A 25,704-nucleotide genomic window follows, 5' to 3' on the forward strand; every position below is an offset into this window, starting at 1 on the left:
CTGTTACCTACACCACATGGTCTGCAGCGGTTCAAGAAGGCGGAACTTCACCATCTCCTGAAGCTCAATTAGTCGTGGGCAACAAATGCCACCCTTGTCAGCCACTCCCACATTCCACAAATGAGTTAAAAAAGATCTAAAGGAATAAGTTTGAAAAGCCCAGAAGTTAGTTACCCTCGGTTAGATCACACTTAAAGTATTTGGAGCTCTGGTCTTCTGTCAAAAAAAGGATACTGGGTCACTGGAGGAGATCAATAAATATCCACAGGAAGATAAACAAAGTTAAGAGTTTTCTCCACTCCCCACGTTCGTGGGAGAATCGTGGGAGGGCCTCCCGAGATTTTTCACGCCCCCCTGGCTCCCCCAGCGATTCTCCCCCCCCGCCCCGGCTCGGAAAAATAGCCGCTCGCCGTTTTTTAAGGCGAACGGCGATTCTCCGAGCCCAATGGGCCGAGCGGCCGGCCCTTCACGCCCGTTTCAACATGCCAGCAACCACACCTGGTCGCTGCATTCGTGAAACGGGCGTCAGATGCCCGTTTGGGGCATCTAGAGGCCCGATTGGCACGGGAGCACCACAACTGTGCTCGGGAGGGGACAGGCCCGCGATCGGTGCCCACCGATCGTCGGGCCAGCGTCCATAACGGATGCACTCTTTCCCCTCCGCCGCCCGGCAAGATCAAGCCACCACGTCTTGCCGGGCGGCTAAGGAGAAAGACGGCCGCGGGTCGCGCCATCTGCGCGATGAAGTCATCCGCGCATGCGCGGGTTGGAACCGACAACCCGCGTGTGCGCGGATGACCTCACAAATGCGCTGTTTGCGCGTCATTTCCGGCGCGACGAGGTCGCGGCCGGGAAAGACGGAGGCCCGCTCCTAACCCCCCGGGTGGGGGTGAATTAGGTGCGGGGAGCGCGCCCCGAGGCCGTCGTGAACCTCGGCCGATTTGACGACGGCCATCCCGATTTTTATCGGGAGCGGAGAATACCGCCCTTCTTTCCAGACAGACAAAACAGGCTGAGGCTCTTTTCTAGAGAAAATAGCTGAGGGTTCCATAAGACCATGAGACAAAGGAGTAGAATTAGGCCATTCAGCCCATCGAGTCTGCTCCACCATTCAATCATGGGTAATATGTGAGCGACATGGTGACACAGTGGTTAGCACTGTTGCTTCACAGTGCCAGGGACCTGGGTTCGATTCCCGATTTGGATCAATGTCTGTGCGGAGTCTGCACATTCTCCCCGTGTCTGCGTGGGTTTCCTCCCACAGTCCAAAGATGTGCAGGTTAGGTGGATTGGCCATGCTAAATTTCCCTTGGTGTTCAAAAGTGTTAGGTGGGGTTACGGGGATAGGGTAGAGGTGTTGGGCTTAAGTAAGGTGCTCTTTCCAAGGGCCGGTGCAGACTCGATGGACCGAATGGCCTCCTTCTGCATGGTAAATTCTATGATATGTTTCTCATCTCCATTCTCCTGCCTTCACCCCATAACCCCTGATCCCCCTGTTAATCGAGAACTATTAGAGGTCTGGAAAATTATGGAGCACAGAGTTATAAAAAGAAGATGGTCTGCAATGTGCCCAATACAAAATTCAGGAGAATCCTCCTCTCCCAGAAATGATTAGAGTGAGGAACCTGCCAACTCAAGGAGCAGCCGAGGTCATCCACATACCCGCATTGAAGGGGGAGTCAGTTGAACACATGATGGGGTCAAAAATTGAAAGATATGTTGGTGAGGTTGCAGGAGGCAGGATGGGAGGTAACCCGTGTGGAGCGTACCGGCACAGGCCAGTTGGGCTGAGTGGTCTTTTTCTGTGCTGTATTTCCTGTGCGATATAACATTGCGCTACCAGCCATCGCTTTGCCCCAGCAACTGCACTTTAAGAAGAACTCCATTGTCTGCAGAGCACTTTGGCCCATTCTGTGGTAATGAAAGTTGCTGTTTAATTGCAGTTTTGTCTTTACTTGTTGTGGGATGGTTACAAGCTGGAGTTTAATGATTTTTGCAGAATGTATAGAGCAGCATTACCCCAGGACAATTTTTACATCCACCAGGGCAACATTAGTAGTTCAGATAGAAACCTATGAAATGGGGGTATGCGCATTACGAACAAACCTCAAATGAGAAAGGGAAAATAATAATCACCTTAAATATATCACTTAATTTCCAAAGGAATTGAAATCACATTGTATGATATTAATAACTTATTCAATGAGCCATTCATATGAAATTCTACATTTAAGAGATGCAGTAACCCATCTGCTTTAAATAGGTTAATGCCCACATTATGAGAATTTCACACAATTATATTAATGCACAGCAGGTTTTAACGCAAAGAGTCATTGGAGAACCATTATTATTTCATTCTACTGTGAAATAACAATGTTCCTACATTGAAGTAAGTATCGGAGTGGTAATTGGAGCAGTTCTCTCTCCATTATACTCGCACAGACGCTTAAGATCACCGACTATATACACATCAGCAATGAGTTATCTATTATTAAACGCAAACTGAACAAATGCCATCATAATGTAAGGGGGAAAGGGAAACTTTTGAAAATGCCGAGATTTGATGGAATTAAAAATGACAGCTGTTGTTTGCTTCCTCACTTTGCATCTCAAATCGTATTTTTACCATTTGCTGAGTAGGACTTCAACTCACTGACACAGAAATACTCTCCGCTTATCAAGTGCTTTTCAAGAACACGGTTAGCCACACTATGCTACAAAACTGGAATAATTGATTAAAATAGGGCTTGACTTCATTGCCTGAGACAGGTGTCTCTCTAAACTCCCAAGGAGGAATTAGTCATTCCGGCGCTACAGTAATCTTTATTATTGCCACAAGTAGCTTTACATTAATACTGCAAAGTTACTGTGAAAAGCCCCTAGTCGCCACATTCCAGCGCCTGTTCGGGTACACGGAGGGAGACTTCAGAATGTCCAAATTACCCAACAGCACGTCTTTCGGGACTTGTGGGAGGAAACCGGAGCACCCGGAGGAAACCCACGCAGACACGGGGAGAACGTGCAGACTCCGCACAGACAGTGAGCCAATTCAGGATTCGAACCTGGGACCCCGGCACTGTAAAGCAACAGTGCTAACCACTGTGCTACCGTGCCACATTCCCTGGAACATAGCAAGTTAAAGAGTAATTGGATTGACTCTTTTGTAAATTTGAAAGGAGTTCACAAGGTAGATAAATAGACATTTCTTTCTCCTAGCGAGGGGTGACTATGACTGGGGCCCTAACCTTAAAATCAAAGTCAAGAGTTTCATCACAGAAGCTTAAAAAAAAGTTGTTATACCAAGTGTGCGAGAAGTACTAACGCTCCCCCATGAAATAGTTGCCAGTTGAATTAATAAATCTGAATGAGGTTGATTGACTCTTGCTAGTCGAGGGTAGTGAGGGATATGGAGCCAGGTTGGGTGGATGGAGTTAAATGTCAGTCAGCTGTAACTTCATTGAATGCTGGAACAAACTCGAGGGGCAAAATGGCATTCCTCCTCTTCCTATGGTCATTCTTCAAGCCCAATTTCCCCATGTTCTGTCCGGGTATCAGGCTCTGACTGAAATCCAGCATCTCCCTCTTTCCAGCTGCACAATCGGGTTTTTAGCCCAGATTCTGAGCCTTTCTGGAAACAAATGTCAGTGTCCGTGAATTCACTGTGGCGGAGCAGGGCCTGATATATAACGGGTGCCTCAATCAGCACAGAAAATAACCTCCACACCCAGACCCCCACCCATGGACACAGGGACATCCCCATCCCATAATGTTCTGGGACTCCTCCTCTCCCACCCACCCCCCTAAAACAACACAATCAGCATCAGGGCTCGCACTCTTCCACTAACCACAAGCATCAGGGACTCTCACATTGCCACCGACCTCCGTCAGAATCAAAGACTCTCACCACCCCCTTCCCCCCCCCCCCCCCCCCCCCCACCCCCAACCACCACCACAAGCATCGAGGCTCTCAACCCCACCACTCCCCGTCAACATCGGGGCTCGCCCCAACTCCCGACACAAGCATCAGCGACGCCCCCCCCAAATGAACATAACATGAACACCTCCTCCAATGGGGCTCCCATGGGGTCCATTCCTGCCACTACCCACTGACACAGGTTGGCATGGCCAGGTTGTTACTGCCAGGTTGGCATTGCCCAGGCATGTCCCTCTCCCCACTGGGGGCTCCTTGGTGCCCCCTGGGGGTTACCATCGACTGATTCACGTTTTACCAAACGTGTTGCAAACCTTGCCAACGTGACGTCACGTTGGCGAGGATTGAGTCTTCTGTGAGGGGGTGCTCGCCAGGCTCGGGGTGGGGGGGGGGGGGGGTGGCTCGATAAGTATATTGAAATGCACTGAAAAGCAGTTCCTTCGGAGTGAGAACTCTCGCCGGTGAGAATCGCGTTTCCCGATTCTTGCGGGATTGTCCGCCATTCTCGATGATTTCCAACGTGGACAGAAATTCGCCCCCAAAAGGTGAGTGAATGTTCGTTTCATTTTATAAAAGCGTTTTTATTGTTTTTCACAACTTATATGCTACATATTTCAGTTTGTACGATGAGTTTGCACGTTTCATCGCCACACATAGTGTTTGGGAGGTCAACGAAGGAAACACTGATGTTACACAACAAATATAGACTAAACTACAATGAGCAAACATACAAACAAACATGGATTCCTGGACATATTTACAACTACTTATTTCTCCCCCTTCCACGGCCGTGGGCCCCATGCAGTTGTTCCCTATCAGCTACTCTTCCTGACTCTGGCCCCTGTGTGATTTGTTCCATCTGTTGCTTCTCCCCCTGGCTCCCCGCTTGCCCTCAGGCCCCATCCTCTGAGGTCGTGCCCATGGCTATTTTTTTCCCTGACATTTGTCAGCCCCTCTTCCCCCCTTTCCCCCTAGCCCCCCCCCCCCCACCTCTCCTTCCCCCCCCCCCCCCCCCCCCCCCCCCCCCCCCCCCTCTCTGCTAAAATAGTTTCTGGCCACCAACAGGTCTTGGAAAAATTTGGTGAATGGCTTCCCGTTCTGTGGAAGCCCTCCTCTGACCCACGGATAGCAAATTTTATCTTCACCCGTTGACAGGTCGGCCAGCAGCTTTGGGTGGTGCTACTGATCGCCAGCCAAGCAGGATTCTTTGACCGGCGATTAGGAAGGCAAAGGTTGGTGTTGGCCCCTCTCCCCATAGAGAGGTCGGACTGGCCTAATGCTCCGAAGACTGGCACTTATGGGCTTAGTTCCACCCTCATCCCCAACACCTTGGGCATTCCCTCAAAAAATGTTGTCCAGAAACCCACCAATCTAGGGCAAGCCCAGAACATGTGGGTGTGGTTGGCCGGGCCTGCCTGGCAGATTTGTCCTCCACCTCTGGAAAGAACTTCTTCATTTGGGTTCTGATTGGATGAACTCCGTGCGCCATCTTTAGCTGTATCAGGCTCAGTCCCGCACATGTGGAGGTGGAATTCACTCTGTGCAGTGCTTTAATCCAGAGTTCCCCCCATTCAATTGCCTAGTTCCTCCTCCCGTTTCTCCCTCATCTCGTCCAGTGAGGGATTGCACCTCCTCCAAAAGTCGCCTGTACAGGTCCCCACTGTTCCCCTTACCTAGGTCGCTCACGTCCAACAGTTCCTTGACAAGTGAGTGTCTCGGTATCGGGGGGAGTGTCGTAGTGTCCCTGCGGAGTAAGTTCTGGACCTGCATGCACCTCATCTCGTTCCCTTTGGGCAGTTGGAACTTTTCCGTGAACTCCTTCGGGGTCGCTATCCTGTCATGTTGCGAACTATCAGTGTCCCCCTCGTCCTGTCTCCACCTTTTGAAGGTGGTGTGCACTGTTGCGGGGGTGAATCTGTGGTTGGTACAGATGGGGGCTCGAGCTGACATTTCGATTAGGCCGAAGTGCTGTCTCATCTGATACCACGTCTGGAGCGTGGCCACCAACACTGGGCCCCAGGAGTATTTGGTTGGAGGGAATGGGTGTGTGGTCATGACTGGTGCTCGGAGGAATGTTCCTCTGCAGGAACTCTCCTCCATCCTCACCAATTCTGTCTCCGGTTCCTTCACCCATCCTCTCGCTCTCTCTGCCGTGGCCGCCCAGTGGCAGAATTGTAGGGTTGGGATGGCCAGGCCTCCTTTTCCTTTTTTGGATCCTCAGGTGCTAATCCACCCCCCCCCCCCCCACACCCCCCCCCCCCCCCCCACACCCAACCCCCCACCCCACACACACAAACGGCACGATTAGCTTGTCTATTGTGTTGAAGAAGGCCTTGGGGATGTAGATCAGGAGGAATCTGAACTGGAAGAGGAACCTGGGCAGTACATTTATGTTGCTGACCTGCACTCTCCCTGCCAGTGACAGTGGGCTGTTGATGTTGCCACATGGCTGCAAGTCTTTTGCCCGCAGACACTGTTGGGGAGTGTGGACCCTGTATTGTTTTTTGTGTGATGTGCCTGATTGGATCGGTACGGTATAGATTCTGGGGCGACAGCTCCCTGGGTGTTTGGTGGGTGCCGTTAATTCCCCTTTGTTTTTCTGTACACTGAGGCGGGTATTTTTAGGGTATATGGGGTGTAGCGTTGGGTGTTGTCTGATGATTCCCCCTCACCTGGTCCCCTTGTGGCTAGAGGTTCCGCGGTATCGGTAAGCTCTTCGATCGATGGGTCAGACATCATGGAGCGCACCGTCCCCAGGCTTGGCTGTGCGTGGCTTTGCCTTTGTGTGGTTGGTGGGGGTGTTGGACCAGATGTAATGTTTGGTGGGGTGTACGGCTGTCTATCCTGGTCCCCCATTTTGGTGGCACCTTGTTGGGCCTGTGATGCTTTTTGTTGTTGTCATCTGGCCATTGCAGTTTTGACTTCTTGTTCTCATTAGATGTTTTTTGGAGCCTCTCCTCCATTGTTGTTTTTGTGAGTTTGGGACTTTGTGGGGGGGAGGGGGGGGGGGTTATAACCCTGCATGGGAGTCCTCCAGCTGGGAATGATTGCTCCCCAGTGCTGATTGGGTTGTGAGTTAACCAGAATCAGTATATCAGCTCCGCTACTGTAGCAGCTGACAGGAAAGAGTGAGAGATGTGTAATCGGGTCCTGTGTAAATACTGCTGCTATGCTGAATGAGTGTCTTTCTGAGGAGTTCCTCGGACTCCCCCCTTGCCGTTTACTTCAGTGACCAACTATAATGTGTCACATTTCACTGCTGACACTAGGGTGAGTGGTAGAGCCAAGAGTGCGGAGCACACTCAAAGTGTGCAGAGGGATATAGATAGTTTAAGTGAGTGGGCAAGGGCCTAGCAGATGGTATACATTGTTGGTAAATGTGAGGTCATCCATTTTGGTAGGAATAACAGGAAAATTGACTAATATTTAAATGATTAAAAAATTGCAGCATGCTGCTGTGCAGAGGGACCTGGGTGCCCTTGTGCATGAATCACAAAAAGTCGGTTTGCAGGGTCAGCAGGTAATTCTGAAGGCAAATGGAATTTTGTCCTACATTGCTAGAGGGATGGAATTTAAAAGCAGGAAGATTGTGTTGCAGCTGTGTAGGGTGCACAGGTTTGGACTCCTCACTTGAGAAAAGATGGACTGGCACTGGAGGCGGTGCAGAGGAGATTCACTGCGTTGATTTCGGCATTGAAGGGATTGGCTTATGAGGAGAGATTGAGTCGACTGGGACTGGACTCATTGGAATTTAGAAGAATGAGGGGGGATCTTATATAAACATATAAAAGTACAGGTTAGAAGCAGGGAGGTTGTTTCCACTGGTGGGTGAAACTCGAACTAGGGGGCATAGCCTCAAAATAAGGGGGATTTAGAACTGAGTTGAGGAGAAACTTCTTCACCCAAAGGGTTGTGAATCTGTGGAATTCCCTGCCCAATGAAGCAGTTGATGTTACCCCGTTAAATGTTTTGAAGGCAGGCAGCACGGTGGTGCAGTAGTTTGCACTGCTGCCTCACGGCACTGATGTTCCAGGTTTGATCCCGGCTCTGGGTCACTGTTCGTGTTGAGTTTGCACATTCTCCCCATGTCTGCGTGGGTTTCACCCCCACAACCCAAAAAATGTGCAAGGTAGGTGGATTGGCCACGCTAAATTGTCCCTTAATTGGAAAAATGAATTGGGTACTCCAAATTTATTTTTTTTAAATGTTTTGAAGGCAAAGGTAGATGGTTTTTTGAAGAATAATGGAATTAAGGGTTATGGTGTTTGGGTGAGAAAGTGGAGCTGAGTCCACAAAAAGATCAGCAATGATCTCATTGAATGGCGGAGCAGGCTCGATGGGCCAGATGGCCTATTCCTGCTCCTAGTTCTTACGTTCTTTTGTTCTTACAGCGTTCCAAATTTTCCACTTTTCTTATAAAGGCTGCCTTGGCCCTGTTGAACTCTGCCCAGCCATTGGTCAGGTCTGCCCCCAATGTCTTGGTACACCCGGATTGGGTGTCCCTCCCAGTTGCAGGATTTAGTCTGCCTGGCCCAGTTTGAGATTCTTTCCGGTTCCTGGTACCCATGCAGCTTTGCAAATATGGCCCTCAGTTGTTCCCCGGCTTTGGCTGGAGTGACCTGTGGACTCTGTCTGTTTCTAGGGGTTTTGAGAAGCTGTCTCATCCTACCGCGTTATCCAGCATTTGGGCTACGTACTCCGTGGGCTTCCTGCCCTCCGGTCGGCCCGCTCTGTGGAGGCTCGGGCGCCGTGACCGATTTTCCTGGTCCTCGACCTTCCCCTTTGATGTCCCTTGTGCCCTGCCAACCTTACCACTTCTGTTTCCAAAACCAGTCGCTCTGATTGGTCGAGGCTTTCTCCTATAGAACAGTACAGCACAGAACAGGCCCTTCGGCCCTCGATGTTGTGCCGAGCAATGATCACCCTACTTAAACCCACGTAACCTGTATACCAGTAACCCAACAATCCCCCATTAACCTTACACTACGGGCAATTTAGCATGGCCAATCCACCTAACCCGCACATCTTTGGACTGTGGGAGGAAACCGGAGCACCCGGAGGAAACCCACGCACACACGGGGAGGATGTGCAGGCTCCACACAGACAGTGACCCAGCCGGGAATCGAACCTGGGACCCTGGAGCTGTGAAGCATTGATGCTAACCACCCATGCTACCGTGAGGCCCTCCAGCTCCTTGATTGTAGCATCTCCAGCCGCTTCTCCGCCTTTTCTGGGGCCGACTTTTGTTGTTGCCTCTGCCGTCTTTCCGACCTCTGGAATTGCTGCTGCTTGGCATGGCTTACCTTGTTGGTGTTAGAGGAGGGTGCACGGGTGTTTCCTCCCAGTTTTAGTGGGTTATTTTTAGTTTAAGGTGCCTGAATCCAGGTTTTCAGGAGGAGAGTCACCTTTCGTGCGTCCACTCAGCACATCCACGTCACCGGAAGCCGAGAATGTTCATTTCTGAAAAGTACCGAGAAATACCGAAAAGTTAGCAACAAGAAGTTTAGTCAGCACTCTTAGCAACTCTTACATACGACTGTTCTGACCTCGCTCCGAAGAGAACTCCCATGCTTCCGTCACATGATGCTTCAAGGAGCCGCATCATCACAAGACACCTCGGTTGACAGGGATAATTTATCGATTCAATCTGAATGTTTCGAGCTGTAAATGTAAAACGAGCCAATGTTTAAATTAACTCGTTTTTCTGAAAAAAAAGACTCGAAATGATACATTGTAATTCTAGAAATGGTATGCCTATTAACCAAACAATCATGGTGGTTAAATTCAATCATATCACCTTTCAAACCTTAATGAGATTGAAGGGTTTCCCATCGACCACCCACAATTATATGACTACTCTGTGTCCTGCTTTCCAGCAACATGATTGATTACAACTAAGCATATAATTGTCTTGATTATTGATTACAACTCATGATATGATCTTTGGGTAGAGTACCATTATTTCTATGTTACTGGACTGGTAATCCAGAGGTTTGGACTCATGGTCCAGAGCTTAGGACTGACATTTTAATCCTCTGCATAGCTGGCATTGGAGGAAGGTGGGCCTGGAATTTTAGGCCGCTAGTTGGTGTGGTCCTGTCTCTGGCCCATTTTTCGGGCAGTTGGTTAAGAAGTTGGAGGCCTACCCGCCTGCAAAGGGGAGATACCCGCTTGAACAATTAAGGGGTCTCATAGACTCCCCCCCCCAGCACCGATAGACGGCAAGCGGCTCCCCAGCAGTGGCCAGAACATAACCAGAGAAATGTGATGGCTTCCTGGCAACAGGCTAATGGCCTGGTGCTCAGCTTCACTAATGGAGCATCTACCCCCGCTGACTGACAAGTGGCCACTGTGATGAAAGGCAGACTATCATCTGTGTATAATATGGGTAGTTCATCATCACAGTAAATTCTATGATCTAGGTTCTATGATTAGGGGCAGCACGGTAGCATAGTGGTTAGCACCATGGCTTCACTGCGCCAGGGTCCCAGGTTTGATTCCCTGCTGGTTCACTGTCTGTGCGGAGTCTGCACGTTCTCCCCATGTCTGCATGGGTTTCCTCCGGGTGCTCCGGTTTCCTCCCACAGTCGAAAGACGTGCAGGTTAGGTGGATTGGCCATGATAAATTGCCTTTAGTGTCCAAAAAGGTTAGGAGGGGTTATTCCGTTTGGGGGAAAGGGTGGAAGTGAGGACTTAAGTGGGTCAGTGCAGAGTCGATGGGCCGAATGGCCTCCTTCTGCACTGTATGTTCTATGGTCTATGATCCGCATGTGTATTATAAGATATATGTTTTACTGTTGTAGTTCTACCATCCGACCAGCAGGTGGAGTGAGTACAGAGTCCCGGGTCCCGGATGCTCCATGTGGTCCTTCACGAGGTGTTTGTAAGGAGTTGATAGCAGTCACAGATTAGAGCAGCTTTGTTGTATTTTAGTGTAAGTTAGTGAAAGATATTTATTTCCAACTGTATTCGACTTAAACATTTTATAGGTATTTGTTAATGTAGTTTTAGTAATAAATAGATTTGTTTATAAAACAAAGTCTGTTCTTTGTTCGCATCAGCGCAATCAAAGAGCATTTCCCTGTGGGGGAGTGGCCACTCCCACAAAGTTGGCCTGGCGGGTATCCTCCAAGGTTTTCAAAGCGCTAAGACATACGCCTTGAGCTACATTGGACGGCTGCCGCTTTCTCACCACTGGAGGACCTCCTTTTGGCACTTCAACCTTGGCAGCATGCCCTCCATCCTCAATATGACGGCGAGTGCACCCTAACTGGGCAAGCCAACAAAGGTTGCCCATGTCGCGTGGGGTCGGGACCCGAAAATGATCCTGATGTCGGCATTCCAGCCCACGCCGCCCGCACACCCCCCCCCCCCCCCCAAAAAAAAGATACTGGGGACCCCCAATCAATATCGCGAACAGCAATTAGGGCCAGCGGGCCAAGCAATGGTCAGAATGGCCTGATTGAAATATTGTACACACTAAATATTCAGATAAAGATCTGCTGCAGTAAGAAGTTGTGAGTCAAACAATGTTGAGATTAAATGGAGAACTGGAGCAATCAATAAATGTTTTTGCATGTGTTTCACCCGATATTGTGCGTTTTCATTTGAAGACAATAATACCTATTGAATAAATGTAATTATAGTCCAGGAATGGCAATAATTGGTTCCCATAAACCCAAGTGTTTGTCAATTATTGTTTCTCAAGCGCAAGTCAGTGGTTTTGCTATAGATTCACCCAGCACATTTTTTTTAATATTAGAACCAGTCACATATTTATTGACTTTATGTCAGTTTGCAGGACTGGAAGAATCAGTGTCCATTAGAGTGTGGTGGCATTAATGCAACCGACAGGGCCATTTCTCGCAAAGGCCAATGCTCATCTCATCAGTTTTCTTTCCTCTGTACTGGCAGTTCCAATAATGCAATCTGATTGTGAGGAATGTGCTGTATCGACTGCTCCTTTAATCTGTCGAACAATGCAATGTATTGCCCGGCCTTGTGTACTGCACAGTGCTTTGCACCTGATCCCTCCTGACCTGAATGGGATATTTACTAATATTACTGAACTGGTTCAGCTTGATTACAAAGTCTGAAACCTTTTAGTGGCACGCGCATGCACTGAGGGAGAACGAATGATTTAAAGTTCCAGTGTTTAAAGCGAAACGGGTGAAAGTGTACTCCGGCGCTGCTCCACTCGTGTGAAAGGCTTGCACTGATAATCCAGGCAGAGTGCAGAAGAGAAAGACTTAATAGTATTTACATACCGAAAGAGAAAATGCTGGAAAATCTCAGCAGGTCTGGCAGCATCAGTAGGGAGAGAATAAGAACTAACGTTTTGGGTCCGACGACTCTTTATCAAAGCTGGTCAGAGCTTTGGACAAAGAGTCATCGGACTCGAGACGTTAGCTCTTTTCTCTCCCTACAGATGCTGCCAGACCTGCTGAGATTTTCCAGCATTTTCTCTTTTGTTTCAGATTCCAGCATCTGCAGTAATTTGCTTTTACCTGGTATTAACATACCCTTCGCTTGTTCTCCTTTATGTAACCCTTGGACGGGGAACCCAGCCCCCAGAGGATTGGAGGTGGAAGCAGGAAGTAGAAATAACGGGGACACCGAGGACCGAAATGAAGAGGAATTTCTTTCAGCCACAGAGGGTGGTGAATCTTTGGAATTCTCGATCCCAGAGAGCTATAGTTGCCCAGGCGATGAGTCCATTCAAGAATGGGACTGATAGACTTTTGAGTACTTAGGGGATACGGGGGCAGTGCGGGAAGGCCAGCGATAGTGCCGGAATGTAGAGTTGAGGTGGAAGATGAGCTGAGATCTTATTGAATGGCAGGTCAGGCTCGATGGGCCAAATGGTGAACTCTTATTTCTCAGTAAAACCCAACAGCACAGGTTTTTCGGTAGGTTTCAGTAGGTTAACTGGTGAGTGTAATCAATCACAAAAATTGATATATTACTGAACAATAAATATAGATAGGGGAACCATGCAACCCATCAACATTCACTCAGAGGAACCTGACAGCATAAGACCATCAGACATACGAACAGAATTAGGCCACACGGCCCATCGAGTCTGCTCCGCCATTCATCATGGATGATATTTTTCTCATCTCCATTCTCCTGCCTTCTCCCCATAACCCCTGATCCCCTTATTAATCAAGAATCTATCTATCCCTCTCTTAAAGACACTCAATGATTTGGCCCCCACAGCCTTCTGTGGCAAAGAGTTCCACAGATTGACCACCCTCTGGCTGAAGAAATTCCTCTGCATCTCTGTTTTGAAGGATCGACCCTTTAGTCTGAGATGGTGTCCTCTGGTTCTAGTTTTTCCAACAAGTGGAAACATCCTCTCCACGTCCACTCTATCCAGGCCTCGCAGTAGCCTGTAAGTTTCAATAAGATATCCCTCATCCTTCTAAACTCCAACGAGTACAGACCCAGAGTCCTCAACCGTTCCTCAAACAACAAGCCCTTCATTCCCGGGATTATTATTGGGAACCTCCTTTGGACCCTTTCCAAAGGCCAGCACAAACGTTCCATTCAACGTTCCAGGCTTTCTTCTGGTTCTACAAGTGCCAACCAGGTTCCAGTTTCCAGCACCACATTGAATTTAGTCCCTGATCATGTCATTTAGACATCAATATAATGTAGGTCAGTGCAGCACTCAATCTACAAGCCCACATAGAGTGGGGGTGGTATTTAATGCCCTTCCACCAAGGTGAGTTTGGAAGCAGCAGGACATTTAATCAGGCGGGACATAATATACAATATAATGTTGATCCCTCTTTGCTACAACATTAATCCTTGCACAGAGAGGTTCCCAGATGTTATTTTGATGGATCCATTTTACCTTTCCAAATCATGATCGGAACCTCTTTTGTCACTTCTGTCCCGGAATCAAATAACAACCACAACTGGATTTTTCCAGTCAGTGTTTTTGTTTTAATTCTTCAGTCACTGGCCAATATCATTTTGTTTTCTACATTGTCATATAAGGAAGCTACTTGGTTATAATTTATTTCCACTTTGTACGCTTCATGCGTGACAATGATATTGATAAGATCAAGTCAGGAGACTTATCAATATTACTCTCAAGCATCAAACTGGACAAATAGCAATAACCTATCTTTGTTGTGTATGTAACCCAGTTTAAGAAAGGATCTTATCTTAACTCCAGTGATCTAAATGAGTTCTCCTGAGTCTTCTAAAAGATCCAGCTCACACGTTCAAGATTATTGTAACATAAGCCGTAATATATGGCAGGAGAGGGTTGTGGAGTGGTTAGCACTGCTGCCTCACTGTGCCAAGGATCCGGATTGGATTGAGCCAGGAATCGAACCCGGGTCCCTGGCGCTGTGAAGTAACAGTGCTAACATTCCGCCACCGTGCTGCCCCAAACTAAGCTGTGCCAGTACAGCGACAACACTGAAATATTCCCGACAATGGGGAGAATTCGCTCAGTTATGTAGTATCCACAAAAGAGCAGGACAAATCCAGTCCAGGTAACTACCACTCCATCAGCCTGCTCTTAAACACCAGCAAAGTGATGGAAAGCATCATCAACAATGCTATCAAGAGGGGAAGCACGGTGGCTCAGTGGTTAGCACTGCTGCCTCACGGCGCCGAGGTCCTGGGTACGATCCTGGCCCCAGGTCACTGTCCGTGTGGAATTTGCAAATTCTCCACGTGTTTGTGTGGGTCTCATCCCCACAACACAAAGATGTTCAGGATAGGTGCAATGCTCACGCTAAATTGCCCCTGAATTGGAAAAAAGGAATTGGGTACTTTAAATTTATTTTAAAAAACAGTGCTATCAAGTGGCATTTACCACGAGGGTCACAGACTTCATAAGGACATGGACAGGCTCTGCGCTCTGTATATGTTCTTTACCTAAACCCATTTGCTTCCTGTCACAATTAATACATCAGACACCTAACTATCACTAAACTATCAGGCTCCTAAACTGAGTGGCTTTTGCAAGGCCATTTCAGAGGAAGTTAAGAATCATCATCGCTGTGAATCTGGAGTGACATCGAGCCCAGACTCGGTAAGGATAGCAGACTTCCTCCAGGTGGGTTTAAACTAAAGTCACTTTCACTGATATGAGCTTCTCAATTCAGATCTTGTTAATTTAGTTGGGATTTGAATCTATGTCCCCATTGGTCCAGGCTGCTGAATTACTAGTCCTTGCCATTACTAATACACCCCCCGCCCCACCCCACCCTCCCCCTCATCGCCCCATCAATCTATGGATCTTTTACCTTGACCCAAACAGACAAACAGAGTTTCAGTTTAATATCTCATCTGAAAAAACAGCAGCTCTGACAGTGCAGCATTCCCTCAGTACTGACCCTCTGACAGTGCAGCACTCCCTCAGTACTGACCCTCTGACAGTGCGGCACTCCCTCAGTACTGACCCTCTGACAGTGCGGCTCTCCCTCAGTACTGACCCTCTGACAGTGCGGCACTCCCTCAGTACTGACCCTCTGACAGTGCGGCACTCCCTCAGTACTGACCCTCTGACAGTGCGGCGCTCCCTCAGTACTGACCCTCTGACAGTGCAGCACTCCCTCAGTACTGACCCTCTGACAGTGCAGCATTCCCTCAGTACTGACCCTCTGACAGTGCAGAACTCCCTCAGTACTGACCCTCTGACAGTGCAGCACTCTCTCAGTACTGACCCTCTGACAGGGCAGCATTCCCTCAGTACTGACCCTCAGACAGTGCGGCACTCCCTCAGTACTGACCCTCTGACAGTGCAGCATTCCCTCAGTACTAACCCTCTGACAGGGCAGCACTCCCTCAGTACTGACCCTCTGACAGTGCGGCACTCCCTCAGTACTGACCCTCTGACAGTGCGGCACTCCCTCAGTACTGACCCTCTGACAGTGCGGCGCTCCCTCAGTACTGACCCTCTGACAGTGCAGCACTCCCTCAGTACTGACCCTCTGACAGTGCAGCAGTCCCTCAGTACTGACCCTCTGACAGTGCAGAACTCTCTCAGTACTGACCCTCTGACAGGGCAGCATTCCCTCAGTACTGACCCTCAGACAGTGCGGCACTCCCTCAGTACTGACCCTCTGACAGTGCAGCACTCCCTCAGTACTAACCCTCTGACAGGGCAGCACTCCCTCAGTACTGACCCTCTGACAGTGCGGCACTCCCTCAGTACTGACCCTCTGACAGTGCGGCACTCCCTCAGTACTGACCCTCTGACAGTGCGGCGCTCCCTCAGTACTGACCCTCTGACAGTGCAGCACTCCCTCAGTACTGACCCTCTGACAGTGCAGCAGTCCCTCAGTACTGACCCTCTGACAGTGCAGACCTCCCTCAGTACTGACCCTCTGACAGTGCAGCACTCCCTCAGTACTGACCCTCTGACAGGGCAGCATTCCCTCAGTACTTACCCTCAGACAGTGCGGCACTCCCTCAATACTGACCCTGTGACAGTGCAGCACTCCCTCAGTACTGACCCTCTGACAGTGCAGAACTCCCTCAGTACTGACCGTCTGACAGTGCAGCGCTCCCTCAGTACTGACCCTCTGACAGTGCAGCACTCCCTCAGTACTGACCCTCTGACAGTGCAGCTCTCCCTCAGTACTGACCCTCTGACAGTGCAGTACTCCCTCAGTACTGACCCTCTGACAGTGCAGCACTCCCTCAGTACTGACCCTCTGACAGTGCAGCACTCCCTCAGTACTGACCCTCTGACAGTGCAGCACTTCCTCAGTACTGGCCCTCTGACAGTGCAGCACTCCCTCAGTATTGACCCTCTGACAGTGCAGCACTCCCTCATTACTGACCCTCTGACAGTGCAGCACTCACTCAGTACTGACCCTCTGACAGTGCAGCACTCCCTCAGTACTGACCCTCTGACAGTGCGGCACTCCCTCAGTACTGACCCTCTGACAGTGCGGCACTCCCTCAGTACTGACCCTCTGACAGTGCAGCACTCCCTCAGTACTGACCCTCTGACAGTGCAGCACTCCCTCAGTACTGACCCTCTGACAGTGCAGCATTCACTCTATATACACTGGACTGTCAGGCTTGATGTTCACACTGAAGCCTGAGAGCTGGACTTGAATCCTTAACCTTGCAATTCAGGAGCATGGACACTGCCAAATGAGCCATGGCCAGGATACATCTCCTTCATTCAATAGCTGAGCATCCATTCCAATCACTGTGTGTTAGCATTAGAGGGGTTGAGGGTGCGGGAAAAGAATGCCACGGGCCTGCCTGCCTGGTTGAGGGTGGCAGCCAGAGCGACGTCTGATGCATCGCTCTCCACTTGAAATGGTAACGTCTCAACGACTGCGTGCATCGCGGCCTTGGCGATGTCGGCATTGCTACGGTTGAAGGCCTGGTGAGCCTCGGCCATCAGGGGGAAAGCTATGGAGTGAATGAGTGGACGGGCCTTGTCCGCATCGTTACGGACCCACCAGGCATAGTATGAGAAGAACTGCAGGCATCGTTTGAGGGCCTTGGGGCAGTGCGGGAGGGGGAGTTCCATGACGGGGCGCATGTGGTCGGGGTCGGGCCCTAGAACTCCGTTCTGGACCACATAGCCGAGGATGGCTAAGCGGTTCGTGCTGAACATGCACTTCTCCTTGTTATATGGGAGGTTGAGGAGAGTGGCGGTGTGGAGAAATTTCAAAAGGTTAGCGTCGTGGTCCTGCTAGTCATGACCGCAGATGGTGACGTTGTCCAGGTACGGGAAGGTGGCCCGCAGTCCGTACTGGTCAACCATTCGGTCCATCTACCGTTGGAAGACTGAGACCCCATTAGTGATGCCGAAGGGAACCCTAAGGAAGTGGTAAAGGCGGCTGTCTGCTTCGAACGCAGTGTATTGGCGGTCCGCCTTGTGGATGGGGAGCTGGTGGTAGGTAGATTTCAGGTCCACTGTGGAGAAGTCCATATCAGATATACGTGGGAGGGGGTACGTGTCGAGCTGTGTGTACCGATTGATGGCCTGACTACAGTCAATGACCATCCTGTGATTCTCCCCAGTCTTTACAACTACCACTTGGGCTCTCCAGGGGCTGTAGCTGGCCTCGATGATGCCTTTCCGTAGTAGCCGCTGGACCTCCGACCTGATGAAGGTCCTGTCCTGAGCACTGTACCGTCTGCTATCAGACGGATAGTTTGCAATCCGGGGTGAGGTTTACAAACAGGGAAGGTGGGCCGACCTTAAGGGTCGTGAGTGGCCACAGTGAGTTAGACTTTGGAGGTTGCACTGGAAGACAAGGCCAAGTAGCAAGGCAGCGCAGAGGTTGGGGAGGACGTAGAGCCGGAAGTTGCTGAACTCTTCGCCTGGACGGTGAGGGTGGCGGTGCAGTACCCCCGGATCTCCATGGAGTGGGATCTGGAGGACAGGGAGATTCGTTGGGTAATGGGGTGTACTGCGAGGGAGCAGTGCCTTACCGTATCGGGATGGATGAAGCTCTCCGTGCTCCCGGAGTTGAGAAAGCAAGGTGTCTTGTGGCCATCGACTTTCACCGTCGTTGTCGCAGTTGCGAGGTTGTGCGGCCGGGACTGGTCGAGCGTCATGGAGGCGAGCTGCGGCTGGTGTTGGTGGACCCCGGACTGGTCGGCGGCAGTTGCAGGCCATGAGCGGCCCGATGAGGTGCCCGATGAGCAGGGGTCCTGAGGAGCCGTCCAAAATGCCGCCGAAGATGGCGGCGCCCACGGGCCGCACGTGGGTTGCGGGGACAAACATGGCGGCACCAACAGGTCGCACGTGGGGGGTGCAGGAACAATGGGCCTGGTTACAGCGGCGATCGACCGGGCCTGGCACACTGCAGAGAAATGTCCCTTCTTCCCACAGGCCTTGCAGATTACGCTCCGCGCCGGGCAGCGCTGTCGGGGGGTGCTTTGTCTGGCCGCAGAAATAGCACTTGGGCCCCCCGAGGTTGGCTGGCTGCCGCGCGGCGCACGCTTGGGGTTGGCTGGGGGCGGTCGCTGGTGGGGTCCACGATGTCCAGGAGGGGGGCGCCGTGCGGTCGGGGGCGTACGCTTGTACATTACAGGAGGCTACCGTTAGTGAGGTCGCGAGTTTCTTGGTCGGCGCGCAGTCGAGCGTACCCCCTTCTAAGAGGCGTTGGCGGATGTACGCCGACCCTATGCCCATAACGAAAGCATCCCTGATTAGGAGTTTGGTATGTTCAATGGCCGAAACTGCCTGACAATCGCAGTTCCTCGCCAGGGCGTGCAGGGCACGGCATAAATTTTCCAATGGCTCACCGGGGAGTTGTTGCCGCGTGGACAGGAGGTGCCTAGCGTAGTGTTTGTTGATCGGCCGGGTGTAGTTCTCTTTCAGAAGCGCCATGGCCTCAGTGTAGTTGAGCGCGCCCCGGATAAGGGAAAAAATATCGGAGCTCAACCGTGTGTACAGGATCTGGAGTTTCAGTGCTTCTGAGGGTTGTTCTGTTGCTACTCTGATGTGGGCTTCAAAGCAAGCTAGCCAGTGGTCGAAGGCCGATGTGGTGTTGTCTGCTTGAGAGTGCGCCTGCAGGCAATCTGGCTTGATGCGGAGATCCATCGCTGTAAAATCTCTGCGTAATAAATTGATGCACTATCAATGCGACGAGATGAGAGTAGAGAGTAATCGAGGCTTTATTACGCAGAGAAATGAAAAAATGAAAAATGAAAATCGCTTATTGTCACGAGTAGGCTTCAATGAAGTTACTGTGATAAACCCCTAGTCGCCACATTCCAGCGCCTGTCCGGGGAGGCTGGTACGGGAATCGAACCGCGCTGCTGGCCTGCTTGGTCTGCTTGAAAAGCCAGCGATTTAGCTCAGTGAGCTAAACCAGCCCCTATAGTTGACTCCTACAGCTGCTGCCGAAATGGCGGCTGCTCGGTGAGCCCACACATTTATACTCCGCCTACTGGGCGGAGCCGGCAGGCAGGGATCTACCCCCATACCTGTAGTACAGGAGCCTTACCGTATTACTTCTCATATACATAATATAGACAGACAGTGGTGACTCCCACAGGTGGAAAATGGGGACATATTTGGTTCAGGGCCTGAATTCTCCGGTCCTTGGGATTCTCTGTTCCTGCCGGCATCGAAAGGCGCGCTCTTGAGAAACACGTGGATGAGGGACCGGAGAATCCCACCCAAGATATCTGTTTCCGACCTCACCCAATCTAATGTCTAACTGCAGACAGCGTTCCCCCCAGGGTGTCACGTTACGATCACATCCATGTCCCTTTTTCATTTTTTAATCCCATGCTGCATATCCTCAGCTTCTCTTTTCTGGTTGCAACTCTGCTTTTAGATCATTTTGCTGAAAAGAAAACTCGTGGTTTTTGACAGAAAACAAATACGATAGCGAGACTTGTGGAGTTAAAGCAGATTTACACCAAGTAAGCCTTCACGCATTAAACAAATTGCTTTGAGAACCGTGTGACAGAGATCATTTTGTTTCAATTTTGTTAGAAAGAAAATAAAGTGAACATCAATACAAATTAAAAGAGTCAGCACAGATACACAGCAGTGGGTAGACCTTCAATCTATAAGCACAGCGTGAACATTATACATCAATGTACACATGGTAGCATATGTAGGCAGCACGATAGTGTCATAATATCCACTCATGTATATAATGAGATGCAGACAGGCAGTGATTGACATACAGGATAACCAATGAACACACAACACAGAACAACCAATCACCAGACAGGACACCACCACTATAAAGCCCACAGGGCATTAAGACTCCCGCTCTTTTCGGGACCCAGATACTGAGACAGTCAGTATAACAAGTTAGTGGGCACTATTGCCACGTGGTAGCGAGTAAGTCTGGTCGAGCCAGTAAGAGGTCATCAGTAGGATTAGTAGAGTGTCAACCCACAGCTGAACATACAATTTATTAAATAAAACAGTGTTGGATCATCTCCGATGTCAGACGTTTGTTTCTAGCTTCCCTGCATCCAGTTGCAGTCGACGTCGAACGAACCTGCCTAACACATCAGGTAGCACGGTGGTTAGCACAGTTTCTTCACAGCACCAGGGTCCCAGGTTTGATTCCCAGCTTGGGTCACTGTCTGTGCGGAGTGATGCACCATCAATGACCACAGGACAAAATGGTGAACAATTGAGGCTTTATTGCGCTCGATGTTAAGCCTCCTGCAGCTGGAACCAGAATGGAAGCAGCGCAGGAGAGCGTACACTTTTATACACAGAGCCTGTTGGGTGGAGGTGTGGCTGCTGCCGTGGTGAACCGGCCGCTCAGCCCATCGGGCGCGGAGAATCGCCGTTCGCCGTGAGCGGCGATTTTTCCGAGATGGGGGGGGGGGGGGGGGGGAGAGAGAATCATGGGGGCGCCAGGGAGGGCGTAAAAAATGTCGGGAGGTCCTCCCACGATTCTCCCACGCCAAGTGGGGAGCGGAGAATTCCGCCCAAGATGTTTGAAAGAGACTCTCAACTTCTCCTTGAAGCTTAGCCGCATGGACATAAATGACTGGAAGGAATTGGCTACTAATCGTTCGAAATGACGACAACCTATCCATGAAGCTACCTCGCGCTTTGAGTCACAAAGTCTTAATAATGAGGCAGCGCAGTGGCAGAGAAGGGAAGAAAAGGAAGCAAATCCTGCATTCCGGACGGCAATACATCGTGGGATATGCGGCCCCATGTGCCCAAAGACCTGTCGGCTGAGAATCGTCCTGCTCAGTTACATGGTTAGGCCGAGACAGTAGATGTTAACCTCAAATTGAATCGACGGGCACAGCTGACAGTGATGTCTTATCAAGTTGTTAAAAATTCACTTACACTTGAATGGACAACCCTGTTTTTTTCTGGTCTCTCTACTGGTTATCCAGCGGTTCACCCCTTCATGTCTTTCAATATCGAAACGCTCGGTGAAGTAGCAGTTCAATGAAGTTTCTGTAGAATAAGTCAGGCAGCAACTCCCTGGTTTCCACATTTAACTGCAGATGCACGGATGCTGCAAGTTGCTCTTTAATAAACTCTGATCATCTCACTCTTCCTCGGAATGCAAAATCCCATCCAATATGTAATTGCATAAACTATTATGAATTTTATACAAAGCAGCGTGTTGAATCTAAAATGAATATATAATGTATATTTGTCATGCCCAAAGCAGCAGATACACATAAATAATATGAAACATTATACGGCAAGTATTTCTCCACTTGGAGAGGCAATGGCATGGTGGTATTGTCACTGGATCAGTAATCGAGAGACCCAGGACAATGAACTGGGGACCCGGGTTTAAATCCCACCACGGCAGGAGGTGGAATTTAAACTCGATAAAATATCTGGAATTAAAAGTCTAATGATGACCATGAAACCATTGTTGATTGTCGCAAAAACCCATTCGGTTCACAAATGTCCTTCAGTGAAGGAAATCTGCCGTCCTTACCTGGTCTGGCCTACATGTGACTCCAGACCCACAACAATGTAGTTGACTCTTAAGTATCCCCTCAAGGGCAATTAGGGATGGGCAATTTGGGTGGGACGGTAGCACAGCGGTTAGCACTATTTCTTCACAGCACCAGGGTCCCAGGTTCAATTCCCCCTTGGGTCACTGTGCAGAGTCTGCACGTTCTCCCCGTGTCTGCGTGGGTTTCCTCCGGGCGCTCCGGTTTCCTCCCAAGTCCCGAAAGACGTGCTTGTTGGGTGAATTGGACATTCTGAATTCTCCCTTAGTGTACCCGAACAGGCGCCGGAATGTGGCGACTAGGGGGCTTTTCACAGTAACTTCATTGCAGTGTTAATGTAAGCCTACTTCTGACAATAAAGATTATTATTATTAAATGCTGGCACAGCCTGCGAAGCTCATGTCCCATTAAAAAAAATATGTGGACCCACATCGACAAACAGGAAAGTGCAATAAACATAATGTGAACAGACGTCTACAAAATAGGAAGGTTTAATTTTGCAGAGTCAGGGGGATGCCAGGGGACTTCTTGCCTGGGACATGAACTTGTGTCACCTGCCTGTGTATCAGACCAGATTTTGCTGTGGGAATAATGTTGAGCACCTGGACTGACAAGGGGTCAGCCTTATTCTAGTGGTTGATAACTGACTGGTTTGAAGGCTTCTGATTTTAACGACAATTTGCGAGTGTCCACAAGCAAACTATCGCGGAAGCTGGTGTCAGAAATAAAATCAGAAAATACTGCAACATTCAGCAGGTGTGGCAGCATCTGTGATAGGAGGAGCTGAGTTAGTGTTTCAGTTCAATGACCTGTTTAATATCTCCAACAATCTTTCATGATCTAAGTATATTGATTTAGAAGCAAGGCTCAGCTATGAGTATTTCTGCCCTCATAAACTGCCGATTTCTGTTTTTATTCAGTCCGACAATGGGGGAGTTGCTGGCTAGGCTAGCATTTCTTGGCATCCCTTGAGAAGGTGGTGCTAATCCACCTTCTTCAACCACTGCAGTAGGTACATCCACAGTGCTGTTAGTCAGCGAGTTCCTGCATTTTGAGCCAGCAATAGTGAAGGAATAACAAGCTGTGGGATTCTCCATTGGCAGGACCCTCTGCTTCGCCGGCATCGACCCACACCGGTTTCCCGACGGCGAGGAGGTGGCCGCAATGGGAAACACCATTGGGCGGCTGTGGGAACGGAGAATCCCATTGCCGGCCGAGGGGGGGGGGGGGGGGGGGGGGGGGGGGGGGCGCACCGTGCCGGAAAAGGGGGCTGACGGGACAGAAAATGCTGCCCCAGATGTTTCCCTGGTGGGATGGTATATGACTTGCTAGGGAGCTTGGAAGTGATCCTGTTCCCATGTATCTACTGCCCTTGTCCTTTTGGCTGCTTGTTGTTTTGGCAAGTGCTGTCAATTAATAGATATTTGCCGGTTCTCTTCAGGCACATTTTGCTCATCTGGTGCCAGCTTCACCTGTTCACACTCATTCATTTTTTTTTTAGTTCACCCGAGTCCCATACCGAGATCTCACCTGCTCCACACCCACAATGTTAGAGTGAGTCGAAATCCATTCAGGTTCAGCCACAGTCCAGTTAGGCAGCTTGCCTGATTGTCATTGGGACTTGTAGGGTATCGTGCAATAAGCCTCATGTTATTCAAATGCGCATAGAACAGATTGGAAAATCCTGTTCAGGAGAAATGACCTTATTAAAATTTATTCATGAGATGTGGGCATCTCTGGCTGGGCCAACATTATTTGCCCATCCCCATTTGCCCTTGAATTCAGTGTCCTGTTCGGCCATTTCAGAGAGCATGTAAGAGTCAATCACGTTGCCGTGGGTCTGGAGTCGCATGTTGGCAGACCAAGTAAAGATGTGATACCCTCGCACTTAACATCAGCGTGGTTCGTAACACAGTGACAGCTTACTCCCCACAGCTACGATCGCTCAAAGGACTTCAATCCCCCCCTGACGGTTTTAACGTTCGTAAGTTGCCACATTCGTCCTATCGGCTGTGTGGACATTTTGTCAAGAGCTGCAGCAAAGATATCAGGTTGGCAGAGCGCCGTTGCTGAGGAACAGGACAACAGGTAAAATGAAGAATAATTTGTTATTGATGAATAGAAGAAACTGAAGGAGATCAATTTTGGTAATTAACTGTAAGGTAATCGTTGACATTACTGTGCTGCAGCAAAGCCGTTACAAGTCATTAAACACCTTACAAGAGTGTCATCTGGACTGGCACTTGAACAAGTGCTACTTACAGATGGCCCCTTTCTGTTAGGTCTGCTATTTTCATACAGTCATATATAATTCAAGTGGAAGTGAGGAGAACTGTGCCAAAAGAATGGGAGGGTGTGGTTTCTATCACATGTTGCTGATTCTGCTCATATCGCTCCACAGGGAAAATAGGATCGAGCAAATCAAAGCGAGGATGAGCACGCAGGTTGCTCATTCACCAATTAGTGAACAATATTGCAGCTCCAGGTGTCAATGTGACTCGAAGACTGTGCTTTAAAAAATATTCCATGATATATTTATTGAACAACTTGGTGAACTTTGATTAATACAAATCAAAGACGCTTCAACATAAAATATCACCAGAGTTTCAATCCATTACCTGTGGGTAACTCCAGTTTAAACGATTGAATATGAATTTAAAAGCAACACAGAGCCATATACTGCGATACAGTAGACAGTTCCCCAGTAAATTTAGTTCAAAAAAATCATTCCAATGCTTTTATAATCTGCCTATCACTGTCCTTGTGTCCAAAGAACCAGCTTAATATTTGGAACCTGCTCTAAGTGGGTTTGCCAACTGTCTCCAAATGTATTCGTGGGCCTGAATGTTTAAGTGGTGGAGAACACAATGAAATAACAAACAAATTAATTTGAAGACAATATCTAATGTTAGTTGTGATTCTGCGATTGGACAGAACTTGCTGAACAATCTCAAGTGTTCTCTTTACGTTCATTCGTGGGATGTGGGTGTCGCTGGCTAGGGCAGCATGTATTGCCCAACCCTAATTGCCCTCAAGAAGTTGGTGGTGAGTTGCCTTCTTGAACCGCAGCAGTCCATGTGCTGTAGAAACATCCATTGTGCTGTTAGGGAAGGAGCTCCAGGGTTTTGACTCTGCAACAGTGAAAGAACGGTCGTATATTTCCAAGTCAGAATCGTGAGTGATTTGGAGGGGAAGTTGCAGATGGTGGTGTTCCCATGTTGTCCTTGTCCTTCTCAGTGGCTGAGGTCACAGTTTGGAAGGTGTTGACTAAAAAGCCTTGCTGTGTTCCTGCAGTGCATCTTGTATGTAGATGGTACACAAGGCTGCTGTGGTGTATTGGTGGTGAAGGGAGTGAA

Source organism: Scyliorhinus canicula, chromosome 5, assembly GCF_902713615.1.
Source record: "Scyliorhinus canicula chromosome 5, sScyCan1.1, whole genome shotgun sequence".
Lineage (NCBI taxonomy): Eukaryota > Metazoa > Chordata > Chondrichthyes > Carcharhiniformes > Scyliorhinidae > Scyliorhinus > Scyliorhinus canicula.